The sequence below is a fragment of the Desmodus rotundus genome, chromosome 2, assembly GCF_022682495.2.
Source record: "Desmodus rotundus isolate HL8 chromosome 2, HLdesRot8A.1, whole genome shotgun sequence".
In the NCBI taxonomy this organism is placed as follows: domain Eukaryota; kingdom Metazoa; phylum Chordata; class Mammalia; order Chiroptera; family Phyllostomidae; genus Desmodus; species Desmodus rotundus.
In genome coordinates, this window is record NC_071388.1 from 18,089,075 (window position 1) to 18,107,612 (window position 18,538).

Below are 18,538 nucleotides of genomic sequence, written 5' to 3' on the forward strand. Positions count from 1 at the left end.
GACCAACATGAGCGGCTGGATAGAGTTCATGATGATCCAGATATATCTCCCCCTCCCCTCTGCCCAAAAGTCCGAGAGAATGAGGCACAGTTCGTTACAAAAAAGAAACAATTCTTCTAGTAACTAGTCCAGACCCACAAGGAGTCCAGAGAGTGTCGGAGGTGAATATTCGTTTTCTGATGAGTTGCCTGACGGTCCTTAAAAAGTCTGCCTTGAGTGGGAGCCTGAGAATCCCTTTGCTCTGCGGGCTCCTTTCTCCCCCTCTTCTCTCCCTCTTCCCCCAGCAATGCCTAGTCCCCTCCCTGGGGCGCTGGCTCCATCTTGGGCGTGGAGAAGGCAGTAAGATTCCCTGAAAGTTCGTGATGACCATTGCTCCTAAACAACTCACATTCGGGTACACTTACATTTTCCCTTATAAGAGGAGGCTTAGGCATTTCAGAGTCTTCTGATTACAGCATTTAAAATAAAAATAAACCCTTTCCCTTATAACATTAACCATTGCTCATAGCATGAAGTTCAATGTACTTAAGATTTCTTTCACTTGAGTCTGTGTTATAAAACCCCCCTCATTGGAGGTAAAGAAGGAAGAAAAGATTTTAAAAACATATACCCAGTCAAGAAGCCCACATATGAATTAGTGCCTCCTTTGAACCAGGAATTGTAGTGGGTGCTGGGAATATAGAATGAATAATTCATGGGCATAATCTCAGTAGCCAGAGATTAACTAGGGGTGGGGCAGGAGTGGTAAACAGACATATAAAAAAAGTAATGGCAGTGCAGCATCTAGATATAAACGAAGTGTTGTGTTAGCCCTGAGGAAGGCCCCAGTCCCTGGGAAAGCCTGGACGAGTGGGAGGCAGGCACAAGAACAAAAGGAAAGCACATACTTTGATTAGTTTTCCTGGACTCAGGAAAGCCATTTCCAAGGTGGACATGTGCCATTTTACACAGTGGGCTCACATTCTGCACTGCTGTTAACCACAGCGAGACAGTCACAGGCACAGAACGTCAAGGGGAGATGCCAGGAGGAAATGGTGACACGGGTTTGAATAAACTTTGATGCTCGGGCCACTGCAGAGTATATCTGTCTGCTAGAGCTGCCATAACAAAGTACCACTGACCAGATGGCTTGACCAACAGGAATTTATTTCCTCTTAGTTCTTGAGTCTAGAAGTTTAAGATTAAGGTGTTGTCAGGGCTGGTATCTTCTAAAGGCCTCCCTCCTTGGCTTGTAGATGGCTGTCTTCCTCAGGTGTCTTCACATGGTCGTCCCTCTGTGTCTCCATCTCCTTTCTGATAAGGAAGAACACTAATCATATTGAATTAGAGTCCACCCATATGACCTCATTTTACCTTAATCACCTCTTCAGAGGCCCTATCTCCAACACAGTCCTATTTTTAAGCCCTGGGGTGGGGGGGGTGGGGGATGGGGTAGGACTTGACAAAGATCTCTCCTTGACCAAGTTTTGGTCAGGCTTTTCCGAGTTCTCTTTTTGACTAGGCCTGACCTTGGTTGGGCTTTCATACTCTTCCTTGTAGAATTCATTTCTAGCAAGAATCTTGTTAAGTCAATTTAACCAGAATCACCCATCATCACCCAAGTGAAATGTTCAACCTGGCCTGCCTTTAGCAAAAATCCTGTTAGGTCCATTTAGGCAGAATCCTCCCTTACCCAAGATGATTTCTCTTAGTAATTTTCTATCTACTGACACCCTCACCCTACTTTTTGGCTACAAATTCCCATTTTTCCTTGTATTTGGGATTGAGGCAATCTGTCTCCACTATAAAACCCCATTGTAGTGGCCCTTATACCTACTGTGATAATCCCCCTGAATAAAGTCTGCCTCACTGTTCTTTAATAAATGTCATGAATAGTATTCTCTTTAACAGACTTCAACATATAAATTTGGTGGGGGGCGAGGGGGGGACACAATTCAGCCCATAAGATCTTGAAACTTCTGGGAAGGTATGGGTAAGGAAGCTCCAGCCATGAGCCTCTCCTTCAGGAAATGGGGAATGGGGTAGGAGGGTGCAGGGAGGAGAGATTCCTGGTTTTCTTAGAGATCTGTAGGAGGACACTGATTGGTTGGGGCAACCTGGAGCTCTGCCCTGGGGAGTCAAGAAGGCAGAATGAAACAAAGTAGTTGGTTGTTGTCCTGTAGGATGATACCTCTGTCTGGTTTAGGAAAAATAAACTTGAGGAAAAAACAAAATCAACAAATGTTATGACATTTGCTACATGGATTTCATGGCAATTGAAACTCCTACTACTATTTCCCCACCAAAGAATCACTTTTATAATTATTACCAATTATTGATTGCCTACTCATTCAGACCAGCCAAGGAGTTAAGGGCAAGGGCCTTAGAGTCACAGATCCTTGTGTTTGAGCCCCAGCTCTACCACTTACCATGTGACCTTCAACAATTCAATCTCTCTGCACCTTGTTTTCTCATGTGGAAAATCTGAATAACAACTATCTTCCTTAGAGGGCACTAGTGAGGATTACATGAGATCATAAAGATTATTGTCATTATTAATATTTTTCAGGAAATATATATATAGTAAGTGTGTTATATATTTTATATATTTTAATCTCCTAAAAAAAGTCCTGTGAGGTGTGTATCACCAGCCTCACAGCCTCTTAGTATCCCATCTACCCCAGCTGTCCCTGACAAAAATTCCCATGAGGAGATTCATGGAAGCTTTACTCCCCAGAACTGACGAAAAGAGTAGCTTCAAGATCACTTCCTCCTCTCAGCTTTGGAAGGTACATTCTATCCTGTGCCTAGCTGCTCTCCTGGCACAGTTTCTATGACAACCTGTCTCTGGGATATTTTTCTGCTCATCCATAGTATTCATGGCTCTTCTTGTTACAAAAAAATAAATCCATCAAATAAAGACTCACATCAAGGTTTTGTTAATGGAAAACCTTTTATTCATGGGGAATATCAGAAAGAACCCATGACGCTTTAAAGACTGTTTTTGTTTAAATGTTACAAAGCCCCATATACACTGACTCTCTCCAGCACAGTAACTGGAAATATGTACAATTGTTACTAATACAACACAAAGCAGTTTCATCCTGATATTGGAGCTTTCTTAAAATCCTTTTCTTGATGATTGTTTTTGTTTTATTGTCATAATGTTTTACAATGCCACAGTATGTAGACACTGGGAACTCTGTGTGAACAATTAAATTCTAATTTAATCCCTAGGAATTAATAAACACATGAAGTGGCCTAATAGAGTTAACACCGTAGGAATTAGCCAGGTGGCATTCAACAGTATTCTTGTCAAAATCAACACCAGAAGTTTTATTATTTATCATCTTCCAGGCCAGTAATTCATACCAGGGGGACAGCTGGTAAAGCCCTGTGCCCCTCCCGTCAGTGGACAATCCTGTCATCTGATCTAACTAAAGGGCCTGACCCTCCCTCTATCAGAACACATGTCTTCATCTCGGAGAGAGCCTTTCATGAAAGTGCTGGTCATTATGTCAAGTGTTGAGACTGGAAATATTCCAAGTAGACACAGGCAGTACGATTGTTTTGTGCCTGCTTGCTAGCAAATATTCGTTTGCTTAGAATATTATGGTCTGAAATGTGTTTTTGCTACAACTGCCTAGTAGAAAGATGACAGGCTGGAAACACAGAGCTGACACCGCCCTCTAAGGGCTGGGGAGTTCCGATGAAGTCCAAAATGATCTGACACTCATGGAACAGTAAACCAGGTTAAGTTGGTTCAAATTCTCACCGTCTATTCTTTCACATACACCTTGTGATAATCTTCTGTGCCTGAATTTCCTCCCACCACACTAGCATTTGTCTTCATTAACAGGTTCATTGATCTTCATGCAAACGCAGTCTACTGATTAGAACACCATATTCAGGCCGTGCAGAAATGCTCTGGTTTCCATAACCACCGCTCAGGCACTGAGTCATAAATCCTCATGATAGCTTCCAGACTCCTTTTTTCCCTTTTAAATAGACTTTATTTTTTAGACCAGTTTTAGGTTCATAGCAAAATTGAGTGGAGGGTACTGAGGTTTCCCATGACCCTCTGTCTTCACATATACACACAACCTCTCCCACTATCAACATCCCCCACCTGAGGGGTGCATTTGTTGCAACTGGTGAACCTACACTGATACATATTTATCGTCCGAAGTCCACAGTTACATTAGGGTGCAGTCTTGGTGTACATAGTCTATGGGTTCTGATAAATGTATAATGACACATATCCAACACTACAGTCACAACGGAATAGTTTCAACGATCTAAAAATCTTCTGTGTTTCATCTATTTACCCTTCAACATACGAATTGCATAGGGGATGACCTCCCCCACCACCCCAGCCTCAGCAACCACTAATTTTATTGTCTCCATAGTCTTCCTTTTTCAGTAATGTCATATAGTTGGGATCACACAGTGTTTAGCCTTCTCAGATTGGCTTTTTTTCACTACAAGTATGCATTTAAGGTTCCTCCATATTTTTTATGGCTTGATACCTCATTTTATTTTAGTGCAGAAAAATATTCTATTGTCTGGATGAACCACAGTTTGTTTACCCTTTTACCTACTGAAGGACACCTTGGTTGCTTCCAAATTTTAGCAATTATGCCACAAACATTCATGCACAGGTCTTTGTGTGGACATATTTTCAACTCCTTTGGGTAATACTAAGGGATTTGATTGCTAGATGATACAGTAAGATTATGTTTAGTGGTATAAGAGGCTGCTAAGCTGTCTTCCAAAGTGTCTGCACCATTTTGCATTCTGACTGGTAATGAATGAGAGTTCCTCTTGCTTCACATCCTTGTCAGCATTTGTTATTGTCAGACTTATGGATTTTGGCCATTCTCATAGGTATGTAGTGGTATCTCCTTCATGTTTAAGTTTACATTTCCCTAATAACCTGTAAAGTAGAGCATCTTTTCCTATGCTTATTTACTATTTGTGTACCTTCTTTGGCGAGGTGTCTTTCAGGTCTTTTGCCATTTTATTTTCAGTCAGGATGTTTGTTTTATTATTGTTGAGTTTTAAGAGTATATTTTGGATGAGTCCTTTATCAGATACATCTTTTGGAAAGATTTTCTCCCAATGTGTGGTTTTCTTGCCATCCTATTGACAAGACCTATTTTTAATGTAGTGAAAACGTGTATTTGTTTGTGCATGGGTCTTATACCAATTTATTCCCTCTTTCATTCATTCAACATGTATTTATTAATCACCTGCTAAGTATGAGACACTGTGCCTGGCAAGCAGTAACCAACATAGGCATGGGGTTGCATGTGCTTCTAAGCCATAACACCTCATATTTTATTTTATTTATTTATTTTTATTGTTACATTTATGGAGAATTTATTATGAGAGGGTCACATTAAACATATTGTATATTATCTCTTCATCATCACAACCACCATATTGATAAATATTATTATAAAATCTTTACTTTTTAAACATTTTTATTTAATCTTCATTGAATTTTTTTCATGACAACACATATTTTAAATCCTTAAACTTGTATTCACACCCTTTGTGGTTTAGCCTGTGAAATACTGTGAAACCTGTCTTCTCCTCTTTATTCCCAGAGACTAGCCTGGTTACTCTCCTTATTATAGCTGATGATCAGACCTAACTGGTCTCATTTTTCAATAAGGTCTCCTCCTTCCAATTCTTTCTCTACATGTGTGATAGTTATCCTTCCAAAATTTAGATACAATCAGGTTATATATCTGGTTTAAAATGTATATCACCCACAATTGTAGCAGGTATCAGTTTTATTTTGCAATACTAGAATGCAAGTGACATCACTTCTCTTAACTTCTGTAAAATAGTTAAGTGATGCTGAGCTCTCTTCTACTTAGTCAACTAGAAACTCAATTTCAGTCTTATTATTGGGCTCCTTCCTCCCACAAAGGATCCTCTGAAATGTACAAAAATCTCATATAGAATATTCAAGAATGAGCTCTCTGGTCTTAGTTTACAAGGCTTACCTCTGATCTTCACCTTGACTGCATCCAGGTGGTCCTATGCCAGACCTAGATCTTTAGGACTATTTGGTCTTTAGCCAGCAAAGCAAAAGTACCTGAGACAAGGAAAAGCAAAAGTTAAGCACCTTCTTTGGTGGTAGAAGATAAAAAATACATAAAACAAGAGAAACAAAACCACTAGATAGTATTTCAACTTATCCCGCCTCTTGGAGAGAGTCTAAACTCCTTAGCACGGCCACAAGACATAGCTACACTTTGCAATTTCACCTTTACCCCACGATGTGCTGCACCCAGTTCACACTGGCTCACGACAGCAAAGTGCTAGATCTTCAGGACTGTAGTGATTTAGCTGTTAATCATAACTTTTATTAAAAATTAAATAATATTAGTATCACTCATTACCCCTTCCCATCTCCCTAGAGAGCCCATCGCCATCTGAGCTCTCAAAGCACTTTGTAAGTACTTGTATTACAACAAATCTGATACTGTTCTTAATTGTTGTCCTCACTAAAATATTCCCAGACTATGAGCTTGTCAATAAGATTTTTCATTGGGAATTCAATAGTTGTTTGGTGAATGAGTGAGGGAATGGCTCTTAGAGGTTAAAACTTATTCCCTTCCTGATATCTTGGGATTACCTCTCTACCGAGCAGCATTCAGTTTCTCAACTCAAGCTTTACATACCTAGGAGCCCATGTCCTTCCATTTTTGGAACACTCATCAGAGGGAAAGCTTGGTTTCCCTCCAGAAAAAATGTGACTTCCATTCTGTAAGGCTTTTACTCTGGGAAGGGTTAAAATTCAGATCAGATACAAGTAGTAAAGAAACAAAGAATGTTTAAAAAATCCCTGATGTACAGAAAGCAAACAAGTCTCAACATCCATATGTAATGCCCTGTGGTCCGGGAGCCTAAAATGAAATGTCCCTGTGGCTGGTGGGTAAGCCAGTGCAGGGCTCTCTTCAGCCCAACTGATATTTTGGAGGCAGAGAGTGGATATGATGAAAACTGTGGGGATGGTGGATGTGTATGGCATCGTTGGGTAGGTTGGCGGATGGACAAAATAGTCAGGAAGGTTGCTCATCACATAGATATACCTGGGAAACATGCTTTAGGAAAGAATGTCATGAACATTCTGGAAGGTTCTGTCAGAAATGTGACAAAGACTGGGAAAAAAAACCCAGAAAGATTGAAAACCATTGCTTTTGATTTCAGACTACGCAACCCCAAGTACGGAACTGCTTAACCTAATTTCTGTTTCCACAAACAGCTTTGGGGAAATAGTCATTGCTTTGCCCTAGTCTTCCCAGAACAAGAAGCAAACGTCCCTGAGGACACCAAATGACACCACCACCCCACCGCCAAGCTGGCACCGGCAAAAATGTAGGCTATTTACAGAGAGCACACCGCCTCTGCTGTGAGTGGGCAATAAACTACCAGGGAGATGCGTGCAGCCTGCCTGGAGACAGGGTTGCTAGGTGCCTCTGAAGTAGTGAGACCGAGAGGTGTATGTTATTCTCCCCAAACTTCTTATTTTACACAGTGACAGTTGGAGCCTGGAAACAAAAGCGAAGCACAGCATCTGTGGTATTAGAAATAATGACCAGCCAAGTGCCCTATGGAGCAGAAGGAGCAGGATTGAGGCTTTTATCAAGCGCAGGAGAAAAAAGTAATGTGATTTGGTTTCACCATAATTGCTTAAGCAGCCTGGGTGAGAACTAATTATGAGTTCATCTGGCTCCAGAGAAACCCCCCTCTTCCCTTCTCCAGGATGGTACTAAAATATCAGCATTGCATCACCAGAAATCACTCCCATTGGTGGCCTTTCTTAAGAAGAGCAGTGGCTCTCTCTCTCTCTCTCTTTCTCTGAAAGTCACTGTAATCTCTAAACCCAGAAATTCATATATTTCCAAGGCAAATAACACATTCCTGGCACTCATTTGTCTCTTGAAAACTCAGAGTGCTTGCCCATTATTATATCATAGACAAAATGTTATTTAAAAATGTGGGAGTGATGAAATGCAGAGGAGAAAAGGAAGGGACAAGTTACAGGCCCTACGTTACTACAACAGCCCAGCCATTGTTAGACTCGGGGAAATACTGGGTTTCAGAAGCAGGCTGTTCGTTGATGATATCTTGACACTTTGCAGCCATCACTAGGATCCAATGGCCCTAAAAAGACAAGTACTTTTCCTCAGAAAGTTGGTCATCTAATTAACAAAGCAGCAGAGCTAACATTGGAAGTCAGCAGGATAGGATTTGAATTCCATCTGGGTTAGTAGTCCAAATTACAAATCTGGACAAGAGCTAAGTAATGCTGCTAGAATATGCTTACTTGGACTCTTTGTGATCTCTGAGAATGAGGCGAGTGGACTGTGATAACAGAAAGAACATAGGTTCAAATCCTGGGTTCAACCTGGGTTCAAATCCTGATTGATACTTAACAGCTAAATGTAAGTTAATTGCCTTCTCTGAGTGTCAGATTCAGCTGAGAAATGAGGTAAAAATATCAGTCCTTTTGCAGCATCTATGTAAGGATGAGAAATAATACGGAAAGTGTCTACATGGCACTTGGATCAGAGGACGTGAAAGATAAATGATAGCACATGTCCCACTTCTCTCTCAGTGAGAAAGTCTAACCTGAGTGCCACTGTGCAGGCTACAAAGACACGCTACACAAGATTTTGTCTTCTGAACCACCAGATTCAGTTAGGGGGGGAGGGTGGTGGAGGGGGAGGGGGATTAGGAGCTGTCTGAAGCAAGCAGCAACAAAACTACACTATAGAATTGGATTCTAAATCATGTGGTGCAGATTCGAGGTAGGGGAGGAGTTCAGGGAAAAGGGAGGACAATGTGGGGAACAGAAACTTCAACCAGAGCTTGAACAGAAAAACAGACACAAACAGGATTTGCCAACCACTAAGATCTACACAGAAGTCAAACTGTTAGAAGTCTAACAAAAACAGAAGATCAATCCACTGAGAAGAGACTCATTTTAGCACCCAAAGGACATGCTAGAAAAATCAGCCAGCGCTGGCTGCTTATTCTGCAAGGTCACATTCTCAAAGAAGACATTCTCAAATAAGCCCTACTGGGCGTATGCCCAATTCCATAAACATGGATGAACAATAAATAGCACCTCATCTTCTATGACCTAGAATAATTTCAATATGCACCTCCAGGAAAATGCAACCCTCATAATTATTGCCCATTTTCTTAGTGTGAGAAGAGGAGGACCATGTTTTATATTTTGTACAGATTTGCATAAATACCATAGGAATTTGAATATAGATAATATTTCTCCAAAAATTATGCCATGGAAATAAAAGGAATTGCCCTATATTTGAGTCTTTACAAAGTTTCTTGTGTTATAGGAGGTCTATTTAATTATTTTGAAAACCTAATTGCATATATGTGAATAAAAGGTATCATTTTTCTCCACTTTTTCTTAGAGATAAAGAAGCTCACCTTATATGTGAACCTGTACAAAGGCATTCTTGCTTTGGGAGGTCTATTCAATTATCCCAATTCAGTCCCAATAAGTGCAAGTTCAAATGCTTCTAGAAGTCAGCTAAAGAATAGAGACAAAAATATTTTATATAGATTTGAAATAATTCATAGAGGCATGAGTTCTAAATTATAACAATTGGGTGACATAAATAATTATTTTAAAGATCAACTTAAAAAGCAGTATACCAAGCAATTAGATTGGAACGATTATAAATATAAGCCTGTGGAATAGACTGAACGTTTGGATCTCCCCCAAATTCATATCAGGGTCTGGTAGAAATAAGGCCTGCTTGAGTGTGGTTGGTAGTGTAATAACATGGGTGTAACAATTTATAGTTTTAATTTGAACATTTCACCTAAAATGTCATATGGTGTGTTTGAGTGTGATAGTTATGTTACAGAATTTCATGCTTATGACTTTGTAATAAGAAGGGGCGTTATTTGTGCTGAGCCCTGTATTAAAGTTCTAACCCAAAGGTGATGGCATTAGGAGGTGTGGCCTTTGAAATGTGATTAGGTCCTGAGGGTGGAGCCCTCAGGAATGGGATTAGTGTCCTCACCAAACACCAGTGCCTAGTTATTGAACTTCCTGGCCTGCAGAACTGGAGAAATAAATGTTGGTTGTTAAACCATTTAGTCTATGATATTTTTATTATATAGCAGCCTGAACAAACTAAGAAAACACACCTGTGAAATAAACTAACTATTAAGTAAAGGGGACCGAGTGACTGAAAAATACTCATTTGTTTTTTATACTTTTCTGAAACCCCAAGAAAACGTGGTAAAGAATTTTTTTTCCAGGACATCAAATCATAAGGACAAAGAATGAGTAAAAACAAGACATCTTCAAAATTTGATAGTTGGGAACATTAATGAAAGGTAACTGATGTGTCAGATTCAAGAGTGCTGGGTCCCAAGATGGTAGGAAAGCTGAGAAGCATTTGATTACACACAAGTCTTGAGAACTGGAGAACCTGGGAAGCTTGGGAAGTGGACAGGAAGTGGACTGGAAGTGGAGCAGAAAACAAGGGGCAGTTAGAGCCACAAAACTCCTCTCCACCCCTAGCAAAATCCTCAAAGTCTATTTTTTGGAAACGCTAAAACCCGGGGCTCTAGGAGAGCTGGGGGGTGGGGCACAATACAAGATAGAAAATTAAGATTAGGTGCATGTTGGTGTATGGAAAACAAAACTCATCCCTGTCCCCTACTCCCCTTCGTTTACCTGTCTCTCAGAATGCTAGCAATTGGGCCAGAAAGCAGCTCAAAGCTATTTCTCCAATGAATCCACCCTGTCCACACACACACCAAAAAATATTCAAAGAGAAAGCCTGGACCTGCATTATTCAAAACAGTACTCACTAGTCACTTGTAGTGATTTACATTAAAATTTAGATTAGTTAAATTAAGTAAAATTAGAGCATCAGTTCCTCAGTAGCCCTAGCCACGTTTCAAATTATTAACAGTCAGGTGTACTAGTGGTTATGGTATTGGACAGTGTCAGCATATAACACACCCATCATCACATAAAGTTATAACAACAATGACCCAGACAGCTCTCCCTACAGCAAAGTCAACAGTATCCTCTCTGACACTCTAACCATGCCACAGTCTTAAATGTGTGCCAACACAAAGGATCACCAGATATTTGGACATCTTGTAATACAAAAAAACAAAGAACTGAGTTACAGTTTAAGCAAACTAGAAGAACCAGAGACAATACAGAGAGAAGAAAATATATTATCATTCATATCTTTATGAAGGAAGGAGAAGATATTGTGTCTATGAAACAAGTATAGCTTATTGTAAAAAAATCATAAGTAAATATATAACATATTAGAAATTTTAAAAATACAATGGCATAAATGAGAAAGTCAATAAATTCTTAAAAGTTAAAAGTTTTGCTCTCTTGGAAAGCAGAGCAAAAAAAAGAAAGAGTCAGAAAATGGAAAAGAGGAGGAAAAAAATCATAAAATTAGAGGACAAGTTCACAAATTCAACATTCAAATAAAAGGAATCCCCAAGAACTATGACATAGAAAATGAGGGGAGCAAATTACTTAAGAAACATTTTAAGTAACTTTCCAGAACAAAATGACCTAATATCCAGTGTGAAAGTGAATCCAGAATATCCAGGTAGTGGTTGAGAATGAACCACACCAAAGTCATGCCACTGTGAAATCTTAAAACACCAGGACAAAGGCAAGCTGGAGGGTAAGGGTGTGAGAGGGCGGTGGTCATCTAAAAAAGTCAATAATCCGAATAGTTTTGCATTTTTCAACAGCACACTGGAAATATAAAAGCAATACCTTAAGAATTGTGAAGAAAGTATTTTTCAACATAGATGTCCATATTCAGCCAAACTATCAATTAAGTATGAGGGAACAATTAGGACATTTTCACACATTTGGGGTATCAAAAATTTTACATCACCTGTAGCCTCTCTCAGATAGCTACTTTGAGGCTGTGCTTCACGGTGGGGAAATGAAGAAAAAAGAAGGTGAGCCCCTGGAGACAGGAACCCCACAGGAGAGACAATGTGGAGAGAATCACAGAACCCTGATCAGGAGTAATTCTATGGTCACGGCCATGTGGGGGCCCTGAGGATAGCCTTTCTGGATTAGGGCAGGTTAGTGTGCTTCAGGAAATGCCAGAATAATTTGTGTCTGAACACAACAAGAAGACATTTAAGCAAATGGTAGAAAGTTTCGATTAGGAAGAGGTAGAAAACTAATCAAAAAAATTTGAAACAATTATTTAATCCAGAGACAACACAGTTGTCAATGGGAGAAATAATCTTACTTGTATAAATCATTGTATTCTACGAGGCATAGCTATGAGTAGCATGTACATCATCATAGTAACACAATAATTTTTCTCTAACCTAAGTATAAAATAACTATACTATACTAGAAAGATGAGCAAAAAAGAATGTATGTGATTGGGTGGGGAATAAGTATGAGAACTAAAGAAAATTCATCTTCTAAAATGGCTTATATTAATATTGATAGATAACGACTGAAACTAAAAAATCAAGAATGAACATTTCACAATAACTCTGGGTATAAGAAATATCACATTTCTTTATTTTGTTTATATCAAATTGAGCTCTTAGAGCAGAAATTGCCTGGCAGGAAATTCCATTTTGGTCATTTCTGGACTGCTCTCATCTGCTCCCATTTCCAGGTGATTTAAAGGTTGGGGGGTGGGGATGTCTTCTGCATTCTGAAACATTGAAGGGAAGGTTTGTGGTCTCCCCTGGTGCCCACTGCTTTGCTCAGTTGTGCTCATGGATAAGCTTGATCAAGGGTCTCTATCATCACAATTCCTGAGACCTTGGCTCCTAGAGTCCTTTCTGCCTAACGTTGTAATCCAGTCGCCACCCACCCAGCTGGAAGGTCGCATGCAGGCCCCTGTCTCCTTCTTTGGAAACCACCCAAATCCCCTGCCTCCTACTCCTCTCAAGGAATTGCTTGCCTGTGTCCAGTTTTATTTCCACCCCCCAAAAGCCCTCATCTTTCTTCTGTTCCACTCTGGGTGATGTGACATAATCCCCACAAAGGGACCTAGTATTCCAAAACCAAAACCAACACAAAGGAACGAAGCTGTCCTCTGGAGATATCTGCTTTCCTTTCAGCATCCCAAAGTCCCTGGGGCAAAGAATCACAATGGGTTGGCTACTTCTTGGAATGGGAATGGGAAAAATAGCTTTAGCAGTGAAAACCAAGTGCAATTTTTTAAAAAAATATAGAGCAATAAAAATTAAAAATCCTTCCTTTAATATAAATACACATATACATATGTAGTATAAAGAAGCAGGTATTTATATAATTATATTTATAACATAAGCAGTTGAATGAATGCCTGTATGAAAAGAAGACTTTTACTATGAAAGCAGTAACTTATTACGATGACCTGTGTCTCATCCTCTAGTTTTCTATTATTGCCTTTGAGCCACATTCCAAACCCAGGGAAGAAACATGTTTATAAAACTGCAAAGGTCAAGACCAGTAATGGAAATTGATTTTACATGCTCAGTGGAGTGTTTTTAAAACCATGGAACAGTTTAAGGGAAAAGAAATCTATTTAATTACTCAACAGTCTTTTGTAGTCCATTAAAAAGGCTCCACAATTGTCTACCCCTCCTGAACCAACTTAACATAAATCCCTCCCATTAAAGAAGCACTTCTTAGAAAATGCACAGAATGTGCCCTTCTGAGGAGGTGAAAACTCCAGAGGATGAACTCAGACCGTGAGAATAATGATTCCAACATGAAAACAAGCAGCTTCCTTTAAATGTTTTTAACGAGGCAGAAATTTTCACGTGGAGCTTCTGCCGGATACCTGAGTAGCTGGTCCCTCTGTACTTGTCTTTTTCTCCCTTCACTTTCTGGTTGATGAGATGATGGGGAAGAAATCAATAATAGCCTCTGCTTCAGGAGCAATTATGGTGCATTTTTGCCTTACATCTTTTTGAATTTCAATCTATCATGGTCAACAGTGTAAACCTTTTCCCCACAGTTCAAAACAAATTTGTGTCATGTAATTTGAAATACGATTTTACTCTTATTAACAATTGATTGCTTTTTAAACTTTTATCATTTTAGATGAGAAATAAAGAAGAAAAAGGCATATAGATTAGAAATAAGGAGCTGTATATCTGAATGACTACTTAGTTACACAACCAAGTGTGCTTGTCTTGATAGGTCAGAGCTCAGATGAGTCTCCTGGGACATTTTTCTCCAGTTAGGGGAAATCAGACTGCAAGTCTTTCTTAAGCTCATTATGTTCATTAGATCATTAATTCAATTGATTCCATTTAATTAAAGTTCCTGAAGAAAGGGCATAGTCAAGTACTATTGTCTGGAAGTTCAGTAGTCTTTTAATTAATTAATTAATTATGCATTAATTATACAATATGTATTCTAGGATAATAACTTGAAAACCACGACAAATGATTTATACTATTAGTTTGAACAAGTTATGTTTCAGATGGATTGATAGTGTTCTCTCTCCTTACTAACAAGGCTTCACTATAACTGCTATGTCAAGGTAGGTACTCATCAAAAGCTACTTCAACTTTCTTATCTTACCTGAAATTTAGCTTTCTCCTGATTCCTTCTCTTCTAGTTCATTCCATGACAGCCTTTCCCTTCTACTAGTCCTAAATCTTCAAGACTTGCCATTTATACTCTTCCAGACTGCAGTCTCTAGCCTTTAAAAGAAAAACAAGCAAACATTACCCTCAATAATTTCAATTCCTCTTTTGAAATTCATGGTATTTGCTTATATTAGCTAGACCCATCTCAGCCAGTTACCCAGAACCTTCCATAAGGTTTTGAATTACTAAGTTTTCTTCTTCATCTATGATAAGCTAGGAAATGGAACCCCAAAATACACCATACTCTAGTCCCTCGAATGTGCAGATGTTACCTAATTTGGAAAAGAATTTGATGTGATTAAATCCAGGATCTTGAGATGAGGAGATTGTCCTGGGTTATCTGTGTGAGCCCTAAATGCTGTCACATATGTCCTGGTGTGAAAGAGGCAGGGGGAGACTTGACATGACCACAAAGAAAAAGGCAATGTGAAGATGAACAGAGACTTAAAGATGCCAGCCTTGAAGACTGGAGTGATCACAAGCCAAAGAATGCCAGTAGCAGAAGCTGGCAGAGAAAAGAAACTTATTCTCTCTTACAACCTCATGACACCTTGATTTCAGCCCAGTGGTACTGATTTTGGACTTCTGGCCTCCAAAGCTGAGAGAGAATAAACTCTTATCATTTTAAACCACCATGTGTGGGGTATTACAGAGCCATAGGAAACTGACATACTACTCTATTCTTGCCTTTCATTCTTGAAGACTTCACTATCTACACAGAACCAAGAAGTCATGCAGACAATCAGGAGAGGAATAAAAGGCCATGCATCGGCTCAAGACCAACACAGCAACCAACATCTTTAGATATTACCAAAAGCTGACATAAAGAGTTTAAAGTGCCTGTTGGATTAGAGAATTACGACGTCTTCAATAACCACAAGAATAGTTTCAGTGCGGTGTTAGGGATGGCTGTCCCTATCCATTTGCAGTAGATTGAGCAGTGAACGGGAAGTGAGAAATGACAAAATCAATGATAGGCCCAATTTTCAAAAATCGTGTTTGTACATAGAGATATATGAGGCAATTATTTAGAGTTGAATATGAGACAAAAATAAATTTTTATTTTTAAGGGAGATACTTGAGGATAATCATAAGAAAAGAGCCAGCAGGGGAAGAAGACTGAACACACAAGAAGAGAGATACTTGATAAAGTAAGTTCTCTGAAGAGGTGGGCAAGGCTAAGCCCAAGCTAGCTGCTATATTAAAAGATCAGCTATGAACAGATAGATACCATTTCCTCGGAGATGGGGATGACGAAAGTAAAGAAGGATATAGAAGCAACCAATTTTGTGTTAACATATGGCAGATTGCATTTTCCATCCATAGGCTCTTCAGTAACGCCAGTGTACCACTCCTCCACCAAAAGATGTATTCTTCCTCCTACCCTTAAATTAGGTGGTTCTTAGTGATTTGCTTGATCGATGGAATGCAGAACTGACATGCTGGGACTTCCATGGCTCGTGACATAGATTTGGAAAGCTTGCTCCTGAGCCTTTCTCTTTCAGACCCAGCCACCCATGTATGAGCAGCCAATGGAGTCCCACCCCAGCTCAGCTTGTAACTAGTGTCAGTTGCCAGCCGTGTGGGAGCAACATCTTGGGTATCCAGCTCAGTCAAATCTCCAATTGTCTATGGGTCAGACTGACTGTGGGTTAAACTAAAGTTGCATGACAGACCCAAAATGAGAACCTCCCAGCTGTGCCTGTCAACCCACAAAATCTTTAAGAAATAAAAATTTTGTTTTAAGCCGCTGAATCTTGGAATGTTTTGTTACTCAGCCAAAGCTAATTGAATACAGAAGAATGGGGAGTTAACAGAGTTCATGCTTTATTTTCTCTTAGGTGAGTAAAATGCCAAATGATCTGGAATAGCAAACATAAGGAATGAAACAGATAATTGGTTGGAAACATGTAGAAAAATAGTTCAGCAGTGTTCAGGGTCCATTTCATGTCGTAGACCATTGCGATGGCACCAATCTCCTTTATGATTTTTCTCTAGTCCAGCTCAAAATATGAGTATAGGTTTGAGGTGTGGCAGCACAAATACACAGAAGAACAAGGGGCCCAAAGAGCAGAGAACGGCGTTGAGAAAGTGGTTAAAGCAGCTGAACGGTGCTCAATGCACAGAGCTCAAGGCCCACAAAAATGTTTCACTTTCTTTCAGAAACAGAAGAAAAATAAACTTTAAGGCCAAAGAAAATATTGTATTATATTATATTGTAAATATAATACAATGTATTATATTTACATTTATATAAGTGCAACTGTAAAATAGAACTTTTTTTTTTGTAATTGAGCAAGAGGCCAATGGAGGGAAAAGTGTTTAGGACTCAGGAAAGTCATAATGTGGTCCTACCTAGCAGGGGCAGACGATATGAGAAAAAAGAGAGATGTTAAGGGTAAAAGATCTTGATGGAACTATTATAAGTTTGCACTCAAATTAAGAGAGCAAGAGACCTAGAAAGATAAGAGATTGTGATGAGGAAGTGGAATATGAGAGTTTTCAGTTTTTGGAAAAGAAAGATCTCTCAGGGAATGAGAAGCTCTGAGATACGCTGGGGAGAGGCGGGAAAGGAGAAGGCTTTCTGAGCAAAGGGGAACAAAGACGGTGGTGGGTACGTTAAGAAGGCCCTTAACATTGAAGTGATTCCCCCCATAGTGGAAGGAGTTAGAAAGACTAGGATTCTAGGTGGACCAAAGACTTATGTATAAAAATAAACACACAAAAATTAAAGTACTAGAAGAAACAAAGGAACACTTTTTTAGTTGACATTTACTGACAAAGTTCATATTAAGTGGAATTTTGAGAAGCTCCTAATCAAGTTTTACAAAACTGGAATATATTTTAAATATTTATTTTCTACCAAAGCTAATGTGAATTCCTTTTTTTAAGTTGAGATATAATTGACATATAGCATTATACCAATTTCAGGTATAGCATTACACCAATTTCAGGTAGACAACATAATGATTTGGTATTTACTTATATTGCAAAATTATCATCAGACTAAGTCCAGTTAATGTCCGTCACATAGCTACAAATTTTTTTTCTTGTGATGAGACCTTTTTACATCTGCTCTCTTAACAATTTCCAAATATGCAACATCGTACTGTATTATTAACTATAGTCACCATGGGAACAGAAATTTTAAAAATTATCTTACAATAGGGAAAGTATAGGTATAGTATAAAATATAGGTAGCAAAATGGAAAGATTGGTAAACTAAACAACCTGCAAATAAAATTATTGTGCATGAGAAACACCAAAACCAAGGGGCAATTCGACAAACTAGGAAAAAATATATATTGCAGCTCACATTTCAGTAAGGTCTATTTTCTTTATTACATAAAGACCTGCAATAAAATAGGAAAATAGATAAGGGTTCTGCACTGAACTCTCACATGTGGCAGGTTTCACCCACACTACCAAGCAATTCTCTGATACCTACTGTGTGTTCTACACTTCAACTCAATTCTGACATTATCTACCCAGAGAGAGCATCAGATTCCACAGGTTAAAAGCTCAGTCCCATAAGACTGCCCTCCACATCTGATGTCAATCACAAGTTCAGCTGTTACTTGTGCTTCTCTGACAGAAAAGCTATAAATCAGAGGTTCCCACAACCTCCTCCTTGGGTTCAATGAACTTGCTAGAGCAGCTCACAGAACTTGGGAAACATGTTTACTCACTAGATTATAGGTTTATTACAAAGGATATTAAAGGATACAATTAACAGCCAGATGAAAAGATACAGAGGGGAAGGTCTCTAAACAAAGGAGCTCTTTCTGTCCTTGTGAAGTTTAGGGTCCAGCACCATTCACCAACCCAGAAACTCTCCAAACCTTCTCCTTTTGGATTTTCAATGGAGGTTCCCATAGGC

At 39.2% G+C, this 18,538-nt stretch overlaps 1 long non-coding RNA gene across 2 annotated transcripts in view; it reads right to left on the bottom strand.

Moving 5' to 3' along the window:
- Positions 1 to 676: 676 nt before the first annotated feature.
- The window catches only part of LOC123479673 (uncharacterized), a 33,195-nt gene continuing 15,333 nt past the window's right edge, over positions 677 to 18,538 (bottom strand). The window contains exons 2-5 of one of the 2 annotated variants that reach the window (XR_008426102.2): positions 14,591 to 14,712; positions 9,460 to 9,562; positions 5,997 to 6,088; positions 677 to 1,293 (exon numbers count right to left, since the gene is read on the bottom strand). This is a non-coding gene — a long non-coding RNA (uncharacterized lncRNA). The remainder of the gene's footprint in view (positions 1,294 to 5,996; positions 6,089 to 9,459; positions 9,563 to 14,590; positions 14,713 to 18,538) is intronic. The other variant, XR_008426101.2, reaches the window with a different exon arrangement.